Source organism: Salmo trutta, chromosome 35, assembly GCF_901001165.1.
Source record: "Salmo trutta chromosome 35, fSalTru1.1, whole genome shotgun sequence".
In the NCBI taxonomy this organism is placed as follows: domain Eukaryota; kingdom Metazoa; phylum Chordata; class Actinopteri; order Salmoniformes; family Salmonidae; genus Salmo; species Salmo trutta.
In genome coordinates this window covers 34,100,730-34,119,586 of record NC_042991.1, presented here as the reverse complement: position 1 = coordinate 34,119,586, position 18,857 = coordinate 34,100,730, and the positions used below count along the sequence as shown (strand labels likewise).

At 45.2% G+C, this 18,857-nt stretch overlaps 1 pseudogene; it reads right to left on the bottom strand.

Moving 5' to 3' along the window:
- Positions 1-18,620, bottom strand: part of LOC115175202 (ryanodine receptor 3-like) — a 210,010-nt pseudogene extending 191,390 nt beyond the window's left edge.
- Positions 18,621-18,857: the final 237 nt, after the last annotated feature.

The following is an 18,857-nucleotide window of genomic DNA, read 5'->3' as shown; positions in this document are numbered from 1 at the left end:
CCATGCCCCCAGACATCCACCTCTCACCATCCAGACCCCCAGGCCCCAGACATCCACCTCTCACCATCCAGGCCCCCAGGCCCCCAGACATCCACCTCTCACCATCCAGACCCCCAGATATCCACCTCTCACCACCCAGACCCCCAGATATCCACCTCTCACCACCCAGACCCCCAGGCCCCCAGACATCCACCTCTCACCATCCAGACCCCCAGGCCCCTAGAGAACCAGCCCACCGCCACCCAGATACCAAAAATATATATATTTACCAATTGTCCTTTTGTAATAAACTAATTGTACAAATAGTAGTGTCAGCTGTGGTAGCATAACACATATTGAGTGGGCTGGCTGGGGCTGCTGCTTACAGAAGAAATGCTGGAATGCTTTCAGTAGGCACAAAACAGGGAAACAAGGAAGGGAATTTTGTGAAATAGAAAGGCTACCACCTCCTGGACTTGAATCGTTTTAGTGAGAACTTGACAAGGAGTTCCGATGTATTTATTGGGCCAATCAACTTTGAATTTTAAACTTGAAACAATAAGTTGTCAGGTTGGTGGGTGTAGCTGGTGTATAAAGTCAGGCGCAGGAGAGCAGAGATGAGTGAAACAACGTACTTTACGCAACGGTACAAAGTAAACAATTTACAAAGTGCAAAAAGAACGGTTGCCACAAAGCATGGGTGATAAACAGCACCTGGTACAAACCAGCTGGAACATACCGACCTGAACTAATAACAATCACACGCAAAGACATGGGGGAAACAGAGGGTTAAATACATGACCAGTAATTGGGAAATGAAAACGAGACAAAACAAATGGAAAATGGCAAATGGATCGGCGGTGGCTAGAAGACCGGTGACGTCGACCGCCGAACACCACCCGAACAAGGAGAGTCATCAACTTCGGCCGAAGTCGTGACATAAGTAGAATGCTCAGTTTGCTTACGATTCCAAAATGTTTTCTCCTGACTGACCTTAAAAACCACTTAAGTTGTTTTTGACTGTTTTTATTGCAGTGAACGCCTCGACAAAAAAAAAAAAACATATTGTTGCAATGGTGAAGTAATATACTGTAAAAACTTCTGAAATGTTCATAGCTGTCATTTTAACATTAATGTTTCACAGTCGACAAGCACTGTAGATGTAATCACATTAAAGGAGCAATCTGCAAATTAATCTATAAATTAATGATATGTACGCATTTATTCTTGAAGAATAAGACGTATAAATGCCTCATGAGCTTAGTTCAACTGTTGTACCCCATCAGGATCCAAAACTATAAGCTTGTTTTACTCAAAACATGATATCAAAATTATAGTTTTAACCACGGATGGTCAGTCTTTGCATCCATAGCTTTATCTATGAATTTGAGAGTGGCTACATTTCTCCAGCCCCATCCCTCAGCTCTTTAATTTCAACAAGATCATAATGGCAAGAACAGCTCAAATAAGCAAAGAGAAACTACAGTCTATCATTACTTTAAGACATCAGTCTTATCGGATAATTACCTCAAGGATTAGTCGGATCATTTTAAGAATTTTGAAAGTTTCTTCAATTGCAGTCGCAAAAACCATCAAGCGCTATGATGAAACTGGCTCTCATGAGGACCGCCACAGGAAAGGAAGACCTCTGGTGCAGAGGATAAGTTCATTGAAGTTACCAGCCTCAGAAATTGCAGCCCAAATAAATACTTCACAGAGTTCAAGTAAAAGATACATCTCCACATCAACTGTTCAGAGGAGACTGTGTGAATCAGGCCTTCATGGTCGAATTGCTGCTAAGACACCACTGAGAGTTTTGGTTCCAACCTCCATGTCTTTGTGAGACGCAGAGTAGGTGAACGAATGATCTCCGCATGTGTGGTTCCCACCGTGAAGCATGGAGGGGGAGGTGTGATGGTGTGGGGTGCTTTGCTGGTGACACTGTCTATGATTTATTTAGAATTCAAGGCACACTTAACCAGCATGGCTACCACAGCATTCTGCAGCGATACGCCAGCCCATCTGGTTTGCGCTTAGTGGGACTATCATTTGTTTTTCAACAGGACAATGACCCAAAACTTGCAGGCTGTGTAAGGGCTATTTGACCAAGAAGGAGAGTGATGGAGTGCTGCATCAGATGACCTGGCCTCCACAATCACCCAACCTCAACCCAAATGAGATTGTTTGGGATGAGTTGGAACGCAGAGTGAAGGAAAAGCAGCCAACAAGTGCTCAACATATGTGGGAACTCCTTCAAGACTGTTAGAAAAGCATTCCGGGGTGAAACTTGTTGAGAGAATGCCAAGAGTTTGCAAAGCTGTCATTAAGGCAAAGAGTGGCTACTTTAAGAATTTAAAATATAAAATATATTTTGATTTTTTTTAACACTTTTTTGGTTATTACATGATTCCATATGTGTTATTTCATAGTGTTGGTGTCTTCACTATTATTCTACAATGTAGAAAATAGTAAAAATAAAGAAAAACCCTCAAATGAGTAGGTGTATCCAAACTTTTGACTGGTTTTATTTTGTATTTTTTATTTAACCTTTATTTAACCTCTAGGCAAGTCAGTTAAGAACAGATTCTTATTTATAATGACGGCCTACCTCAGGCAAACCCGGACAACGCTGGGCCAATTTTGCACCGCCCTATGGGACTCCCAATCACGGCCGGATGTGATACAGCATGGATACTGGTACTGTATATACAGTATAAAATTACACTTCGTTTTTGGCATGAAAAAACAGCAAGATATTAACATCAATACAATCTATTACATCACATTTACATTTCTTAATCAGGTTTTTACCAGGGGCGAGGAGGACGCTTTGTTACTGCTGATTGCCATTAGAATTTTACTTGCAGCATATTGCCTTAAAGCAGTATATTGCCTTAAAGCAGCATATTGCCTTAAAGCAGCATATTGCCTTAAAGCAGCATATTGCCTTAAAGCAGCATATTGCCTTAAAGCAGTATATTGCCTTAAAGCAGCATATTGCCTTAAAGCAGCATATTGCCTTAAAGCAGCATATTGCCTTAAAGCAGCATATTGCCTTAAAGCAGTATATTGCCTTAAAGCAGCATATTGCCTTAAAGCAGCATATTGCCTTAAAGCAGCATATTGCCTTAAAGCAGCATATTGCCTTAAAGCAGCATATTGCCTTAAAGCAGCATATTGCCTTAAAGCAGCATATTGCCTTAAAGCAGCATATTGCCTTAAAGCAGCATATTGCCTTAAAGCAGTATATTGCCTTAAAGCAGCATATTGCCTTAAAGCAGCATATTGCCTTAAAGCAGCATATTGCCTTAAAGCAGCATATTGCCTTAAAGCAGCATATTGCCTTAAAGCAGTATATTGCCTTAAACCAGCATATTGCCTTATTGCCTTAAAGCAGCTCCAAATGATAAGAATATTTAGAAAATAAATACACAACGCAGAGGATGAGAGTACTAAACTAAATATAGTACTAATGGTCAATAGGGAATTGTCAATGTAAATAGTTGGTCTTCAGTTCAACAGCTGTTTAAAATCTATGTAATGTCACTCCTGAACTCAGAGCTACGTGTGTTACAGTCTGTACATTGAGTCGGGAGCAGGATACTTGTTATTTGGCCATTGGTCCAGTCGGACTGCAAGGACTTCTGATTGGTCAATCCCAGGCTAGGGTGGGGGGTTATAAACGGCATCCTGTTCCTTTGTTCAGTGGAGAAAAGCTGAGGACAGGGGAGACTGAACATCTGAACATCTACCTCCCAGCATAACGTCTTGATTTGTCCTTCTCAAATAAACCTATTTTTCTCCCCTTGATTTGCTTTGGAGTTTGTGTTATTGAAGAATAACATCAATTGCTAACAAAATCAAATAATCTGCCATGCATGCAAGGCTGAAAAGTTGGTCTGAGTCTGCATCAGCAGCACTGAGGGATGAAAGCCTTCCTGAATTGCACCCTATTCCCTATATAGTGCACTACTTTTGACCTGAGCACTATGGCACCCTATTCCCTATATAGTGCACTACTTTTGACCAGACCCCTATGGCACTCTATTCCCTATGTAGTGCACTACTTTAGACCAGAGCCCTATGGCACCCTATTCCCTATGTAGTGCTCTACTTTAGACCAGAGCCCTATATATAGAGAATAGGGTCCCATTTGGGACGGGCCCTCGGCTAGGGTCACATCTGGTGGATGGCTGGGTGCTGGAGTGACACCTACCTAGACGTCTGTCCAGCATAAAGAGAGTGATGAGGGGGGTGGAAGGAGAAAGGGAGGTAGAGAGAGAGAGAGAGAGACAGAGAGAGAGACAGAGAGAGAGTGATAGAGAGAGAGAGATACAGAGAGAGAGAGATACAGAGAGAGAGAGAGAGAGAGAGAGAGAGAGAGAGAGAGTGATAGAGAGAGAGAGAGAGATACAGAGAGAGAAAGGCAAAGAGAGAGTGATAAAGAGAGAGATAGAGAGATAGAGAAAGAGAGAGAGGAAAAGATACAGAGAGAGAGAGAGAGTGATAGAGAGAGAGATACAGAGAGAGAAAGGCAAAGAGAGAGTGATAAAAAGAGAGATAGAGAGAGAAAGAGAGAGAGGGAAAGATACACAGAGAGAGTGATAGAGAGAGAGATATACAGAGAGAAAGGCAAAGAGAGAGTGGCGGTGGTGGGCAGATAAAGGGAGATCAGGTACTTTGGTCAGCCATTTCAGGCTTTCCATCTTACTATAATGCTCAAAGATTCTGACCATTTTACAATAAGGTGTAAGCGCACAGACTACTGAACTAGAGCAGGACTCAGGGATTTTTCTGCCATTGAAATCCTTGGACGAGCCGCCAAAGCGTTTTTCGGGTCACTTAAATCCAAACAGTGTAAAAATATATATTTTTCTGGACACATAAACAATTTCAGTGTAAAGTAAACGACTAAAAGCAGATATAAACTATGTAGAAAAGATAATGGATCTATATAATTTTCTATAATACAATCTTTGAGAATTAACAATCCCCAAAATATTTCTGTTTTTATTTTCATTGTTTTTTTTTCCTGTGAAGCGCATTGTGTTCCATTAATGTCTGAAATGTGCTGTATAAATAAAGCTTGAATGAAAATAAAATCTAGACAGTCAGGGAGAATATTTTTTTTATTAAAACAATGAATTTAGCAGTATAGATTTTGTCATTATGTTTGAGCAAAAGAAAATAGCATTAGCCATGGAAAAATGCTAAAATTGCAGGAAATTAGATTTAAAAGTAACAACATTTTCTCTCATCTCCATGGCAGAATATGTAGAATTGCAGGAAATAGACTTAAAACTGGAAAAATGTCTCTACACCACCAAGATGGGGGTCTCTAAAATGTACTCTAAAATTCAGCTGTGCTGACTGGCCAACCATGCCCCCTGCCACTCTAGGACTATGTCCATATTTAATCAAGACTTCAATCAGGAATATGATCCACTGTCCAAGTCTTTGCCGTTAACTATCTAATTTGATTATGTGTCTGATATGATAGATTCGTTTGACATTAGTATTGTACTGTTAGGCACTTACTGCCCTGATGGACCTGGAAACAAGCATTTTGCTGCACCTGCTTTAACATCTGCTAAAAATGTGTATACGACAAATAAACTTTGATTTGAATTGAACTGACTTGATCAAGTACAATGAACAAGAGGAAGAGCACATCTTCGGTAATAGATGTCTGACAAGACTTAATAATGTCTCTAATATGATAAAATAGTTGTGAATCGAACTGCGTTGGCAAGAGAATAGATGTTGACGGTAGGTAAAAGATTTTCACAATATCATTAATTTTGCGGCAGGTATCCTAGTTGTTAAGGGCATTGGGACAGTAACTGAGAGGTTGCTGGTTCGAATCCCCAAATCGTCTAGGTGAAAAATCTGTCCATGTGCCTTTGAGCAAAGGACTTAACCTTAATTGCTCCTGTAAGTTGCTCTGGATAGGCGTGTCTGCTAAAATCTAAAATTGTGTAACAAGTAGAACTTGCACAGAGAAATAGAGATTGTTTTCACATCTATCAACTCTAAAATGTTGTTCCAAGGAGGCTGCAAGTCAATGTCACTGATGGGTGATGGGAAATGTTGTTTTTCTTACTTTTGAGACCTGAGACGAGACGTGAACCAACAGGGTTTTTCTGCCGTTGAGACCTGAGACGAGACGTGAACCAAGAGGGTTTTTCTGCTGTTGAGACCTGAGACGAGACGTGAACCAAGAGGGTTTTTCTGCCGTTGAGACCTGAGACGAGACGTGAACCAAGAGGGTTTTTCTGCCGTTGAGACCTGAGACGAGACGTGAACCAAGAGGGTTTTTCTGCTGTTGAGACCTGAGACGAGATGCGAACCAACAGGGTTTTTCTGCCAATAATATTCCTGTTCTCCATTAATGCCACAAACTTGACTAACAATGTATTGGCTAGATTTAGGCTAACTATGTCAAACAGTTACTTATAAGTGATCCAATGCTTGTTCCAAATGATACATATTCCTCTCCAAATATTCAGTGTTCATTAAACAATGACAATAATACAAAACTAAAGTAAAGGCAACAATGAAAGTTTTAGAATTGACAAGATATGCGTGAATGGAGCGTCAGCAGCAGCATTTAAATGGTAATGAAGCTGCTATCGTCCCCAGGTCCAAATCTCAGCAGCACAGATCCTATTTCAGTCCTCTCCATTGATTAATGAAGGCAATTATTTGGCTTGAGAGTTACTTCACGGCTCACGCCGTTGTACCTACTGTGAGAATGCGATCAGACTTTTAATCATAATGCCCGATCAAATCAATCTTCTTAGGGGAATTTGAGAATGAAAAGACAGACAGAGACGAAGAAAGAGCTCATTTCTCCTAAAATAACAACAGCAAGACTACAAAAAGTTAAAATAGCAGTCTAGTTCCTAGTTATAGATCAGCTATAAAACATTTTTTTTTTTCATTTTATTTAATCTTTATTTAACTAGGCAAGTCAGTTAAGAACAAAATCATATTTACAATGACGGCCTACACCAGCCAAACCCGGACGATGCACGGCCAGTTGTGATACAGCCTGAAATCGAACCAGGGTGTCTGTAGTGACGCCTCAAGCAGTGAGATGCATAAAACATTTTAAATCTAACCAAAGGTAAAGTCTTTCAGGCAGGTTGCAACAGAGATAAGCAGGAGTTTGTGATCCCATCCCACCCTAAGGAAGCGTATAACGGAAGCACTGCCAACCTAAAATGAGTTAGGTAAGTATTAGGAAAGAGAGAAGCAGACAGTCACCCTTTCCTTCAGCAGTGATGAGTCCCTAGAGGACTGCGTAGCCAAAACCCACATCGTACCAATGCCATGATGAGAGCCTGATCAATGAATACTCAGGAAGTCACTTCTCAGGCAATCTGGATCAAGTTATGAAGGAAGCCTGGATATTCTGGGGCTACAAGTCAAAAACTGAGACATGACACCTGGGCATGGGTCAACACCTGTCTGCAATAACACAGGTACACCTGAACATGGGTCAACACCTGTCTGCAATAACACAGGTACACCTGGGCATGGGTCAACACCTGTCTGCAATAACACAGGTACACCTGGGCATGGGTCACCACCTGTCTGCAATAACACAGGTACACCTGGGCATGGGTCAACACCTGTCTGCAATAACACAGGTACACCTGGGCATGGGTCAACACCTGTCTGCAATAACACAGGTACACCTGGGCATGGGTCAACACCTGTCAGCAATAACACAGGTACACCTGGGCATGGGTCAACACCTGTCTGCAATAACACAGGTACACCTGGGCATGGATCAACACCTGTCTGCAATAACACAGGTACACCTGGGCATGGGTCAACACCTGTCTGCAATAACACAGGTACACCTGGGCATGGGTCAACACCTGTCAGCAATAACACAGGTACAGCTGGGCATGGGTCAACACCTGTCTGCAATAACACAGGTACACCTGGGCATAGGTCAACACCTGTCAGCAATAACACAGGTACACCTGGGCATGGGTCAACACCTGTCAGCAATAACACAGGTACACCTGGGCATGGGTCAACACCTGTCTGTAATAACACAGGTACACCTGGGCATGGATCAACACCTGTCTGCAATAACACAGGTACACCTGGGCATGGATGAACACCTGTCTGCAATAACACAGGTACACCTGGGCATGGGTCAACACCTGTCTGCAATAACACAGGTACACCTGGGCATGGGTCAACACCTGTCTGCAATAACACAGGTACACCTGGGCATGGATCAACACCAGTCTGCAATAACACAGGTACACCTGGGCATGGGTCAACACCTGTCTGCAATAACACAGGTACACCTGGGCATGGATCAACACCTGTCTGCAATAACACAGGTACACCTGGGCAAGGATCAACACCTGTCTGCAATAACACAGGTACACCTGGGCATGGATCAACACCTGTCTGCAATAACACAGGTACACCTGGGCATGGGTCAACACCTGTCAGCAATAACACAGGTACAGCTGGGCATGGGTCAACACCTGTCTGCAATAACACAGGTACACCTGGGCATGGGTCAACACCTGTCTGCAATAACACAGGTACACCTGGGCATGGGTCAACACCTGTCTGCAATAACACAGGTACACCTGGGCATGGGTCAACACCTGTCAGCAATAACACAGGTACACCTGGGCATGGGTCAACACCTGTCTGCAATAACACAGGTACACCTGGGCATGGATCAACACCTGTCTGCAATAACACAGGTACACCTGGGCATGGGTCAACACCTGTCTGCAATAACACAGGTACACCTGGGCATGGGTCAACACCTGTCTGCAATAACACAGGTACACCTGGGCATGGATCAACACCAGTCTGCAATAACACAGGTACACCTGGGCATGGGTCAACACCTGTCTGCAATAACACAGGTACACCTGGGCATGGATCAACACCTGTGTGCAATAACACAGGTACACCTGGGCAAGGATCAACACCTGTCTGCAATAACACAGGTACACCTGGGCATGGATCAACACCTGTCTGCAATAACACAGGTACACCTGGGCATGGGTCAACACCTGTCAGCAATAACACAGGTACAGCTGGGCATGGGTCAACACCTGTCTGCAATAACACAGGTAAACCTGGGCATGGGTCAACACCTGTCTGCAATAACACAGGTACACCTGGGCATGGGTCAACACCTGTCTGCAATAACACAGGTACAGCTGGGCAAGGATCAACACCTGTCTGCAATAACACAGGTACACCTGGGCATGGGTCAACACCTGTCAGCAATAACACAGGTACACCTGGGCATGGGTCAACACCTGTCAGCAATAACACAGGTACACCTGGGCATGGATCAACACCTGTCTGCAATAACACAGGTACACCTGGGCATGGGTCAACACCTGTCTGCAATAACACAGGTACACCTGGGCATGGGTCAACACCTGTCTGCAATAACACAGGTACACCTGGGCAAGGATCAACACCTGTCTGCAATAACACAGGTACACCTGGGCATGGATCAACACCTGTCTGCAATAACACAGGTACACCTGGGCATGGGTCAACACCTGTCAGCAATAACACAGGTACAGCTGGGCATGGGTCAACACCTGTCTGCAATAACACAGGTACACCTGGGCATGGGTCAACACCTGTCTGCAATAACACAGGTACACCTGGGCATGGGTTAACACCTGTCTGGAATAACACAGGTACAGCTGGGCATGGGTCAACACCTGTCAGCAATAACACAGGTACACCTGGGCATGGGTCAACACCTGTCTGCAATAACACAGGTACACCTGGGCATGGATCAACACCTGTCTGCAATAACACAGGTACACCTGGGCAAGGATCAACACCTGTCTGCAATAACACAGGTACACCTGGGCATGGGTCAACGCCTGTCTGCAATAACACAGGTACACCTGGGCATGGGTCAACACCTGTCTGCAATAACACAGGTACACCTGGGCATGTGTCAACACCTGTCTGCAATAACACAGGTACACCTGGGCATGGATCAACACCTGTCTGCAATAACACAGGTACACCTGGGCATGGGTCAACACCTGTCTGCAATAACACAGGTACACCTGGGCATGGGTCAACACCTGTCTGCAATAACACAGGTACACCTGGGCATGGGTCAACACCTGTCTGCAATAACACAGGTACACCTGGGCATGGGTCAACACCTGTCTGCAATAACACAGGTACACCTGGGCATGGGTCAACACCTGTCTGCAATAACACAGGTACACCTGGGCAAGGATCAACACCTGTCTGCAATAACACAGGTACACCTGGGCATGGGTCAACACCTGTCTGCAATAACACAGGTACACCTGGGCATGGATCAACACCTGTCTGCAATAACACAGGTACACCTGGGCATGGGTCAACACCTGTCTGCAATAACACAGGTACACCTGGCCCCATACACACTACAATGGTTTATCCCAGACTTTACGTGTAAGTTTCCCGAACCAGATGACTAAAAATAACTTTCAATGGATATTCTCAACTGGGCTTGGGAAATTCCACAATAAGAGAGTTATGCTGAGACTCAGATTTTTCACTTTAAAATGTATGTCAAACAAAACCAAAGATTGTAACCATACAACTCTATGCACAATGACAACTTTTAACAATTGCAACTGAAAAGTTTACACAAACACATTTACTTGAAGAACAGTGCAGATACAAAGGTTGGTTACAGCACAAAGGACCGAAGCTGGGGAAGAGAAGCAGGTACGGGGAGTTGAACATTTAATGAGGAACAGACATCGAACAGGACAGGAACAGCGTCAGAACCAGGTAACAAAAATGACAAACGAACTTTAATCCTGAAGCGGGGAACAGAGCTAGGGAATAGACAGATATAGGGGAGGAAATAAACACAGGTAATTGAGTCCAGGTGAGTGTAATGAATCAAGGGGAGCAGGTGTGCGTAATAATGGTGGCAGGAGTACGTAATGCCGGGGAGCCTGGCGCCTTCGAGCGCCAGGGAGGGAGAGCGGGAGCAGGCGTGACACAAATCATGGAAGCATGCGCTTCAATCTGGATCCAGGAAACTGGCCCTAAGGACCCACTTATAATTCTTCCCAACCCTGAGCATGGACCATCAGCACCACAGAGGCACGCATGCACCTGGCCCAGACCCACCTGGCTCCAGGCCAGCAGTTTAAATCCTCTCATTTCCTTTCCAGAGACAACAGGATGAAGGAACTCTGGAGAGGGCAGTCTAACAATAGTATTTTAATTGGGATAGGTGGCACGGCTAACCAACCACCTCTGGGACAGGTGGCACGGCTAACCACCCACCTCTGGGATTAGGTGGCACTGCTAACCACCCACCTCTGGGATTAGGTGGCACTGCTAACCACCCACCTCTGGGATTAGGTGGCACTGCTAACCACCCACCTCTGGGATTAGGTGGCACTGCTAACCACCCACCTCTGGGATTAGGTGCCACTGCTAACCACCCACCTCTGGGATTAGGTGCCACTGCTAACCACCCACCTCTGGGATTAGGTGCCATGGCTAACCACCCACCTCTGGGATTAGGTGCCATGGCTAACCACCCACCTCTGGGATTAGGTGCCACTGCTAACCACCCACCTCTGGGATTAGGTGGCACTGCTAACCACCCACCTCTGGGATTAGGTGCCACGGCTAACCACCCACCTCTGGGATTAGGTGGCACTGCTAACCACCCACCTCTGGGATTAGGTGGCACTGCTAACCACCCACCTCTGGGATTAGGTGCCACTGCTAACCACCCACCTCTGGGATTAGGTGGCACTGCTAACCACACACCTCTGGGATTAGGTGGCACTGCTAACCACCCACCTCTGGGATTAGGTGCCACTGCTAACCACTCACCTCTGGGATTAGGTGGCACTGCTAACCACCCACCTCTGGGATTAGGTGCCACTGCTAACCACCCACCTCTGGGATTAGGTGCCACTGCTAACCACCCACCTCTGGGATTAGGTGCCACTGCTAACCACCCACCTCTGGGATTAGGTGCCACTGCTAACCACCCACCTCTGGGATTAGGTGGCACTGCTAACCACCCACCTCTGGGATTAGGTGCCATGGCTAACCACCCACCTCTGGGATTAGGTGCCATGGCTAACCACCCACCTCTGGGATTAGGTGCCACTGCTAACCACCCACCTCTGGGATTAGGTGGCACTGCTAACCACCCACCTCTGGGATTAGGTGCCACGGCTAACCACCCACCTCTGGGATTAGGTGGCACTGCTAACCACCCACCTCTGGGATTAGGTGGCACTGCTAACCACCCACCTCTGGGATTAGGTGCCACTGCTAACCACCCACCTCTGGGATTAGGTGGCACTGCTAACCACACACCTCTGGGATTAGGTGGCACTGCTAACCACCCACCTCTGGGATTAGGTGCCACTGCTAACCACTCACCTCTGGGATTAGGTGGCACTGCTAACCACCCACCTCTGGGATTAGGTGCCACTGCTAACCACCCACCTCTGGGATTAGGTGCCACTGCTAACCACCCACCTCTGGGATTAGGTGCCACTGCTAACCACCCACCTCTGGGATTAGGTGGCACTGCTAACCACCCACCTCTGGGATTAGGTGCCACTGCTAACCACCCACCTCTGGGATTAGGTGCCACGGCTAACCACCCACCTCTGGGATTAGGTGCCACTGCTAACCACCCACCTCTGGGATTAGGTGGCACTGCTAACCACTCACCTCTGGGATTAGGTGGCACTGCTAACCACCCACCTCTGGGATTAGGTGCCACTGCTAACCACCCACCTCTGGGATTAGGTGCCACTGCTAACCACCCACCTCTGGGATTAGGTGCCACTGCTAACCACCCACCTCTGGGATTAGGTGGCACTGCTAACCACCCACCTCTGGGATTAGGTGCCACTGCTAACCCCCCACCTCTGGGATTAGGTGCCACGGCTAACCACCCACTTCTGGGATTAGGTGCCACTGCTAACCACCCACCTCTACTACCCCAAATATTTCTTAATATTCTCTCACCAGCCCTTTAGCACTATAGATTTCCCAAAGCCATGCAATCAGCTTTTTGTGGACGAAGTTGTCTGAGGTATAAAAGTATTCAACTTTTTAATGAATTTTAACAGCAACAGTGCCAACAAACCCTTCAAACACTGGGCAACATTTAAACATCAATTCGCTACACTCGCAATAACATCTGCTAACCATGTGTATGTGACCAATAAAATTTTATTTTATTTGAAACACTGGGTAACATTTAGTAGAACTGTTAATTTGGTGAAAAACCCAGTGGATATTTGCACATTTGTTTTGTATACGCTCAACACAACCTAAAAAGTGAATCACCAACATACAGCAATGGAATCAAACAACAGAATTCCTAGTCTTGCTCCTACACATATCCCCTTCTTATTCTGTCCCCAACTTGACTATATCTTTATACCGTCTCAAACTCTGTGGTAGCAAGCTGTTGATTTCGAAATACTAGCTCATCTCTATAAAAATGGTGCTAAAATGCCGCTGGTCTTGTGCTAGCTGCCCAGCTGACGCAATGACCCATGGTGTAGTGTGGTGTGGTGTGGGCAGGAGCCAGAAAGCAGGGAACGCATGTACAGCGTGTATGCATGGGCTGAGGAAGCATCAGCTTTTAAGAGGCTAAATTTAAGTTCTCCTTTGGAATGCAGAAGGCTTCCAGAACAACATCAACTCCAAATAAGCACTCTGCTGCTGCTACTGCTACTGCATGGGGGGAATGGGACAAGGCTAGGGTCTGGGGAAGAACCTTACCTGAATTTAAAAGGATTGACTACCTACACAGTTCTGCATATCACCTCTTGAGTTAATGACAAGTATGACATCACAGCCACAAAGTTTTGAAAACTCCTTCAAACTACAAGGGCACTTTAATAACACTGGACTACAAAATATAGATCCAAGCCTTTGAACTTCTGACTTCGCAACCACACTTTGGAACTGAGATTTTGAGAAACAAGTCCAATTTCATACAACTACTTCAAATTCTTTCATCGTGTTGTTTTCTAATTTGATCACTATTTTTTTTTGCTGAGAATTTTAATGCACAGCAGGAAAGGCAAACTTGTAGTGTATTCAAGGTTTAAAAAGGCTCCTAAAGTTTGTAATAACCATTAAAAAAGATAAGATTTGATTTGTCCTAACAATTTTTGTTGATTAAACCGTACAAAAATCTCCATTCATTATAATCAAAATAATAATTCACATTTCCTGTTGCTGCAGGAATATTTTCCTGCTGTAGCAAACTGGCATAAATTAAGATCCTACATCTGTAACCATCGACCTAAATTCTCTATCAGATCAATAATAAGGCCTAGGCTAGCCTATACATCAACTCAACCGCTGCCACTACTGCAGAAAAGTCTCTGTTCAGGCCAACTTAAAGAGCCACTGAACACGCCGATTGGCACATTCTGTTTTTCTGTTGCTCATTAGAAAACGAGATTTCAGTCTTGGAGGTATGTTTCCAGTCCGATGCCATATTTGGTTAATGTTTGTCCCCCATGAGACACTGTAGATGCGGAAGACTATTTCAATTCCTCAAAATCCCCAGAATGAATCTAACTCACGTATTATGTCTGTGTGTGTGTTTATGTGTGTGTGTGTGTGTGTGTGTGTGTGTGTGTGTGTGTGTGTGCGTGTGTGGCGTCAGTATGCATGTGGGCACGTATTATGTGTGTGTGTGTGTGTGTGTGTGTGTGTGTGTGTGTGTGTGTGTGTGTGTGTGTGCGTGCGTGCGTGCATGTGTGCGTGGCGTCAGTATGCATGTGGGCACGTATTATGTATGTGTGTGTGTGCGTGCGTGCGTGTGTGTGCGTGCGTGCGTGTGTGCGTGGCGTCAGTATGCATGTGGGTGCGTATTATGTGTGCGTGGGCGTATGTAGTGTGTGTGGTAAGGTGTCCGTGTAAGGGTAAAATAAAACATGGAAATCTGTGAGTGTGTTGGTAGGGTCTAGTGCGTGTGGGCCTTCCTCTGACACCACCTGGTATACAGGTCCTGGATGGCAGGAAGCTTGGCCCCAATGAAGTACTGGGCCGTACTCACCTCTGTAGTGCTTTGCATTTGGGTGCCTTGCAGTTGCAATACCAAGCGGTGATGCAGCCAGTCAAGATGCTCTCAATGGTGCAGCTGTAGAACTTTATGCGGATCTGAGGGCCCATGCCAAAAAATATTCTGCCTCCTGACGGGGAAGAGGCGCTGTCTTGCCCTCTTCACGACAGTGTGGGTGTGTGTGGACCATATTAATTCCTCAGGGATGTGGACACAGAGGGACTTGAAGCTTTTGACCCGCTCCACTGCAGCCACATTGATGTGAATTGTGGCGTGAGCGCCGCTCTGTTTCCTGTAGTCCACGATCTTCTCCTTTGTCTTGCTGACGTTGAGATAAAGGTTGTTGTCCTGGCACCACACTGCCAGGTCTCTGAACTCCTCCCTATAGGCTGCCTCATCGCCGTCGGGGATCAGTCTTACCAACGTTGTGTCGTAAGCAAACTTAATGATGGTGTTAGAGTCGTGCGCGGCCACACAGTCATAGGTGAACAGAGAGTACAGGAGGGGACTAAGCACACACCCCTGAGGGGCCCCCGTGTTGAGGCTCACTACCCGGGGGTGCCTCGTCAGGAAGTCCAGGATTCAGTTGCAGAGGGAGTTGTTCAGTTCCAGGGTGCTGAGCTTGGGAATCATTTTGGAGGGGACTATGGTGTTGAATGCTGAGCCTTAGTCAATGAACAGCATTCTTTACCTTGGTGTTCTTGGGCACAGGGACTATGGTGGTCTGCTTGACACAAGTTGGTATTACAGACCGGGTCAGGGATAGGTTATAAATGTCAGTGGAGACACTTGCCAGCTGGTCAGCGCATGCTCTGAGTATGGGTCCTGGTATTCCGTTTGGCCCCGCGGCCTTGTGAATATGAACCTATTTAAAGGTCTTACTCACATCGGCTACGGAGAGTAAGATCACCAGTCGTCCGGGAACAGCTGGTGTTCTCAAGCATGGTTCAGTGTTGTTTGCCTAGAAGCAAGAATTGAAGGCCTTTAGCTCGTCTGGTAGGCTTATGTTGCTGGGCAGTTCATGGCTGAGTTTTCCTTTGTAATCTATGATAGTTCGCAAGCCCTGCCACATCTGTCGAGTGTCAGAGCTGACGTAGTAGGATTCGATCTTAGTCCTGTATTGACGTTTTGCCTGTTTGATGGCTTGTCAGAGGTCATAACGGGATTTCTTATAAGGATCCAGAATACTGTCCCGCTTCATGAAAGCGGCAGCTCTAGCCTTTAGCTCAGTATGAATGTTGTCTGTAATCCATGGTTTCTGGTTGGCGTATGTATGGTCACTGTGGGGATGAGTCATCGATGCACTTATTAATGAAGCCGGTGACTGATGTGGTAAACTCATCAATGTTATCAGATGAATCCCAAAATATATTCCAGTCTAGCGAAACAGTCCAGTAGCTTAGCATCCACTTTATTGGACCACTTCCATATTGAGCACGTCACTGGTACTTCCTGTTTGAGTTTTTGCTTGTAAGCAGGAAGCCGGAGGATAGAGTTATGGTCCGATTTGCAAAAAGGAGGGTGAGGGAGAGCTTTATATGTCTGTGTGTGGAGTAAAGGTGATCTAGAGTTTTTTCGCCTCTAGTTGCACATGTGACATGCTGGTAAAAATGACGGAAAACTGATTTAATTTTCCCTGCATTAAAATCACTGACTACAAGAAACTCCACCTCTGAATGTGCATTTTCTTGTTTGCTTATAGCCCTATACAGCTTGTTGAGTGTGGTCTTAATGCCAGCATCGGTTTGTGGTGGTAAATAGACAGCTACAAAAAAATATAGATGAAAACTCTCTTGGTAAATAGTGTGCTCTACAGCTTATCATGAGGTATTCTAACTCAGGCGAGCAAAAATTAAATAAACAGATACTGCTGTGCACAAACTGAAAAAAGGACTTATTGTGGAACAGCTGTTGAATCATCTATAACATCTCTTCTGACGAGCAGAAATTAAGTTATACTTAGTTATCCAATTATGAACGTCAATGAATTACATATAAATCAGATCCTAACACATTTAAAATCAGTGCTTTAATTAACGCTAAGGAGCGTGTTTTTGTATCGACTGACTACCGATAATCTCTCAGGACAGCCTGATTAGACTATTGATGTTATGTGTACCTGGGGCCTGTGAAACCCCCTGGGGAACATGGCTGTTTTCGCTAGATAATCAGGATGCTATTGAGTGGTGTGAGTGTCAGGGGAATGTGAGAGCCATCAGGATCAGCATATCACAGGCCTGTTAAACACTGGTGACCGAACTGTGACCTGTCAAACAGCCACCTCCAGGTCTTCTCTCTATCGTAACGTACCGTATGGACGGATCAACTACACATCTGTCTTCTCTACTCTGGATATGGATCAACCGTCAAACTCAACGTTTTCTCTGGTGATACACCACATCTTTCTAACTCTATGGAGGTATGTTATCCTCCATTGTATGACGCTGGACGGTTTATCAGCACAGCATGTCTAAGGTATCACAAAATATCACACTCCCAAGAGATAAGTCAGGACTAGCCTATATGTCAATGATGAACTGTGATGGATGGTTATTCACACCAGGCCAACATACATACTGTACATCATATCGTTTACAAAGATAAATGCCTTGTAGCCCCACATGTACCCTATGTAGCATAGTGTAAGTAATCTTCATCGAACCACTAAAATAGCTCTAAAATAGCAGAGCCTTGCTTGGGGTTATCTTACTTGTGAACATAACTTGTTAAAACGCCTCTCCCTGTGTCAAAGCAAAGCACAAAGGTTAAATTAGTTTTAGCTTTTAGTTTGATGATTAAATCAACAGTAGCCTATTCCCAAGCGACTACAACCCACACGCAAACAGAAAGCCCGAGGAAAATCCAAGAAACCTTATGTTCTTTAAGTTTAGTGGATACACATGTGTCATTATAGAGGCAAACAGATCTGACAAAACAACCATACTCCAAACTCAAATATATTAGAATGATTATGCAAAAATCACAACTTTTATGTATTTATTATGTTTTACAATCATGTAGGCCTAATTTAAATGTGCCATTGCATCTGCAGCTGGGAGTTTCATTTAAATTCCAATGTGCCTCGAGCTCTGGCGACAGGTGCTCTGAGAGCCAATATGCTGCTCGCTCACTGCACAGTAGCCCATAGCGTGCAGTGTACACCTAGGTCAACTTCCCAACAAGGGTACAATCTCATGAATTATATAAAACACCCAAAATAAAACTGTACCTATTTTTATTGTATTTTAAGTCAGAGCAGTTTTTTTTAATCCTGATTTTGCATTAGTCCAAATGATACTCTCTATCCAGCATTGACACCAGTTGTTGCCGTTTAAAGCCAAATCCAAGAACATTGCCTTTCAAGACACCCGCTTTGGTTATGCATAAAAAGTAAGCAAATAATATATCTACTTACAGTTCGTAAGAACTGGATGTCATCTTCCCCTTCTCCGCCCTCAGCCATGGCTGTAAAGGAGCCTGTTTAGACTCTGAAAGCCACCACTGACTGGAGATGCAGTAGGCTAGACAGAAACGCGATGCTGTAGCTCTCCTGCCGATATTAGCATGGAGCTAATTCCACAACCATATAGGGCAGACCGCCCCCCCCCCGCGTCCACTGCACACCTCACCGCGGATTGTCACTCAATGCCTACCCACCCCGGACTGTGTGCTCCCTGCGGCTGCCAATGTCAGCAGTACGCTGAGTGAGCTATGGAGCTATGGTGGGTGCGAGAGGAGAGGAGACGAGAGGAGAGGAGAGGAGCGGAGA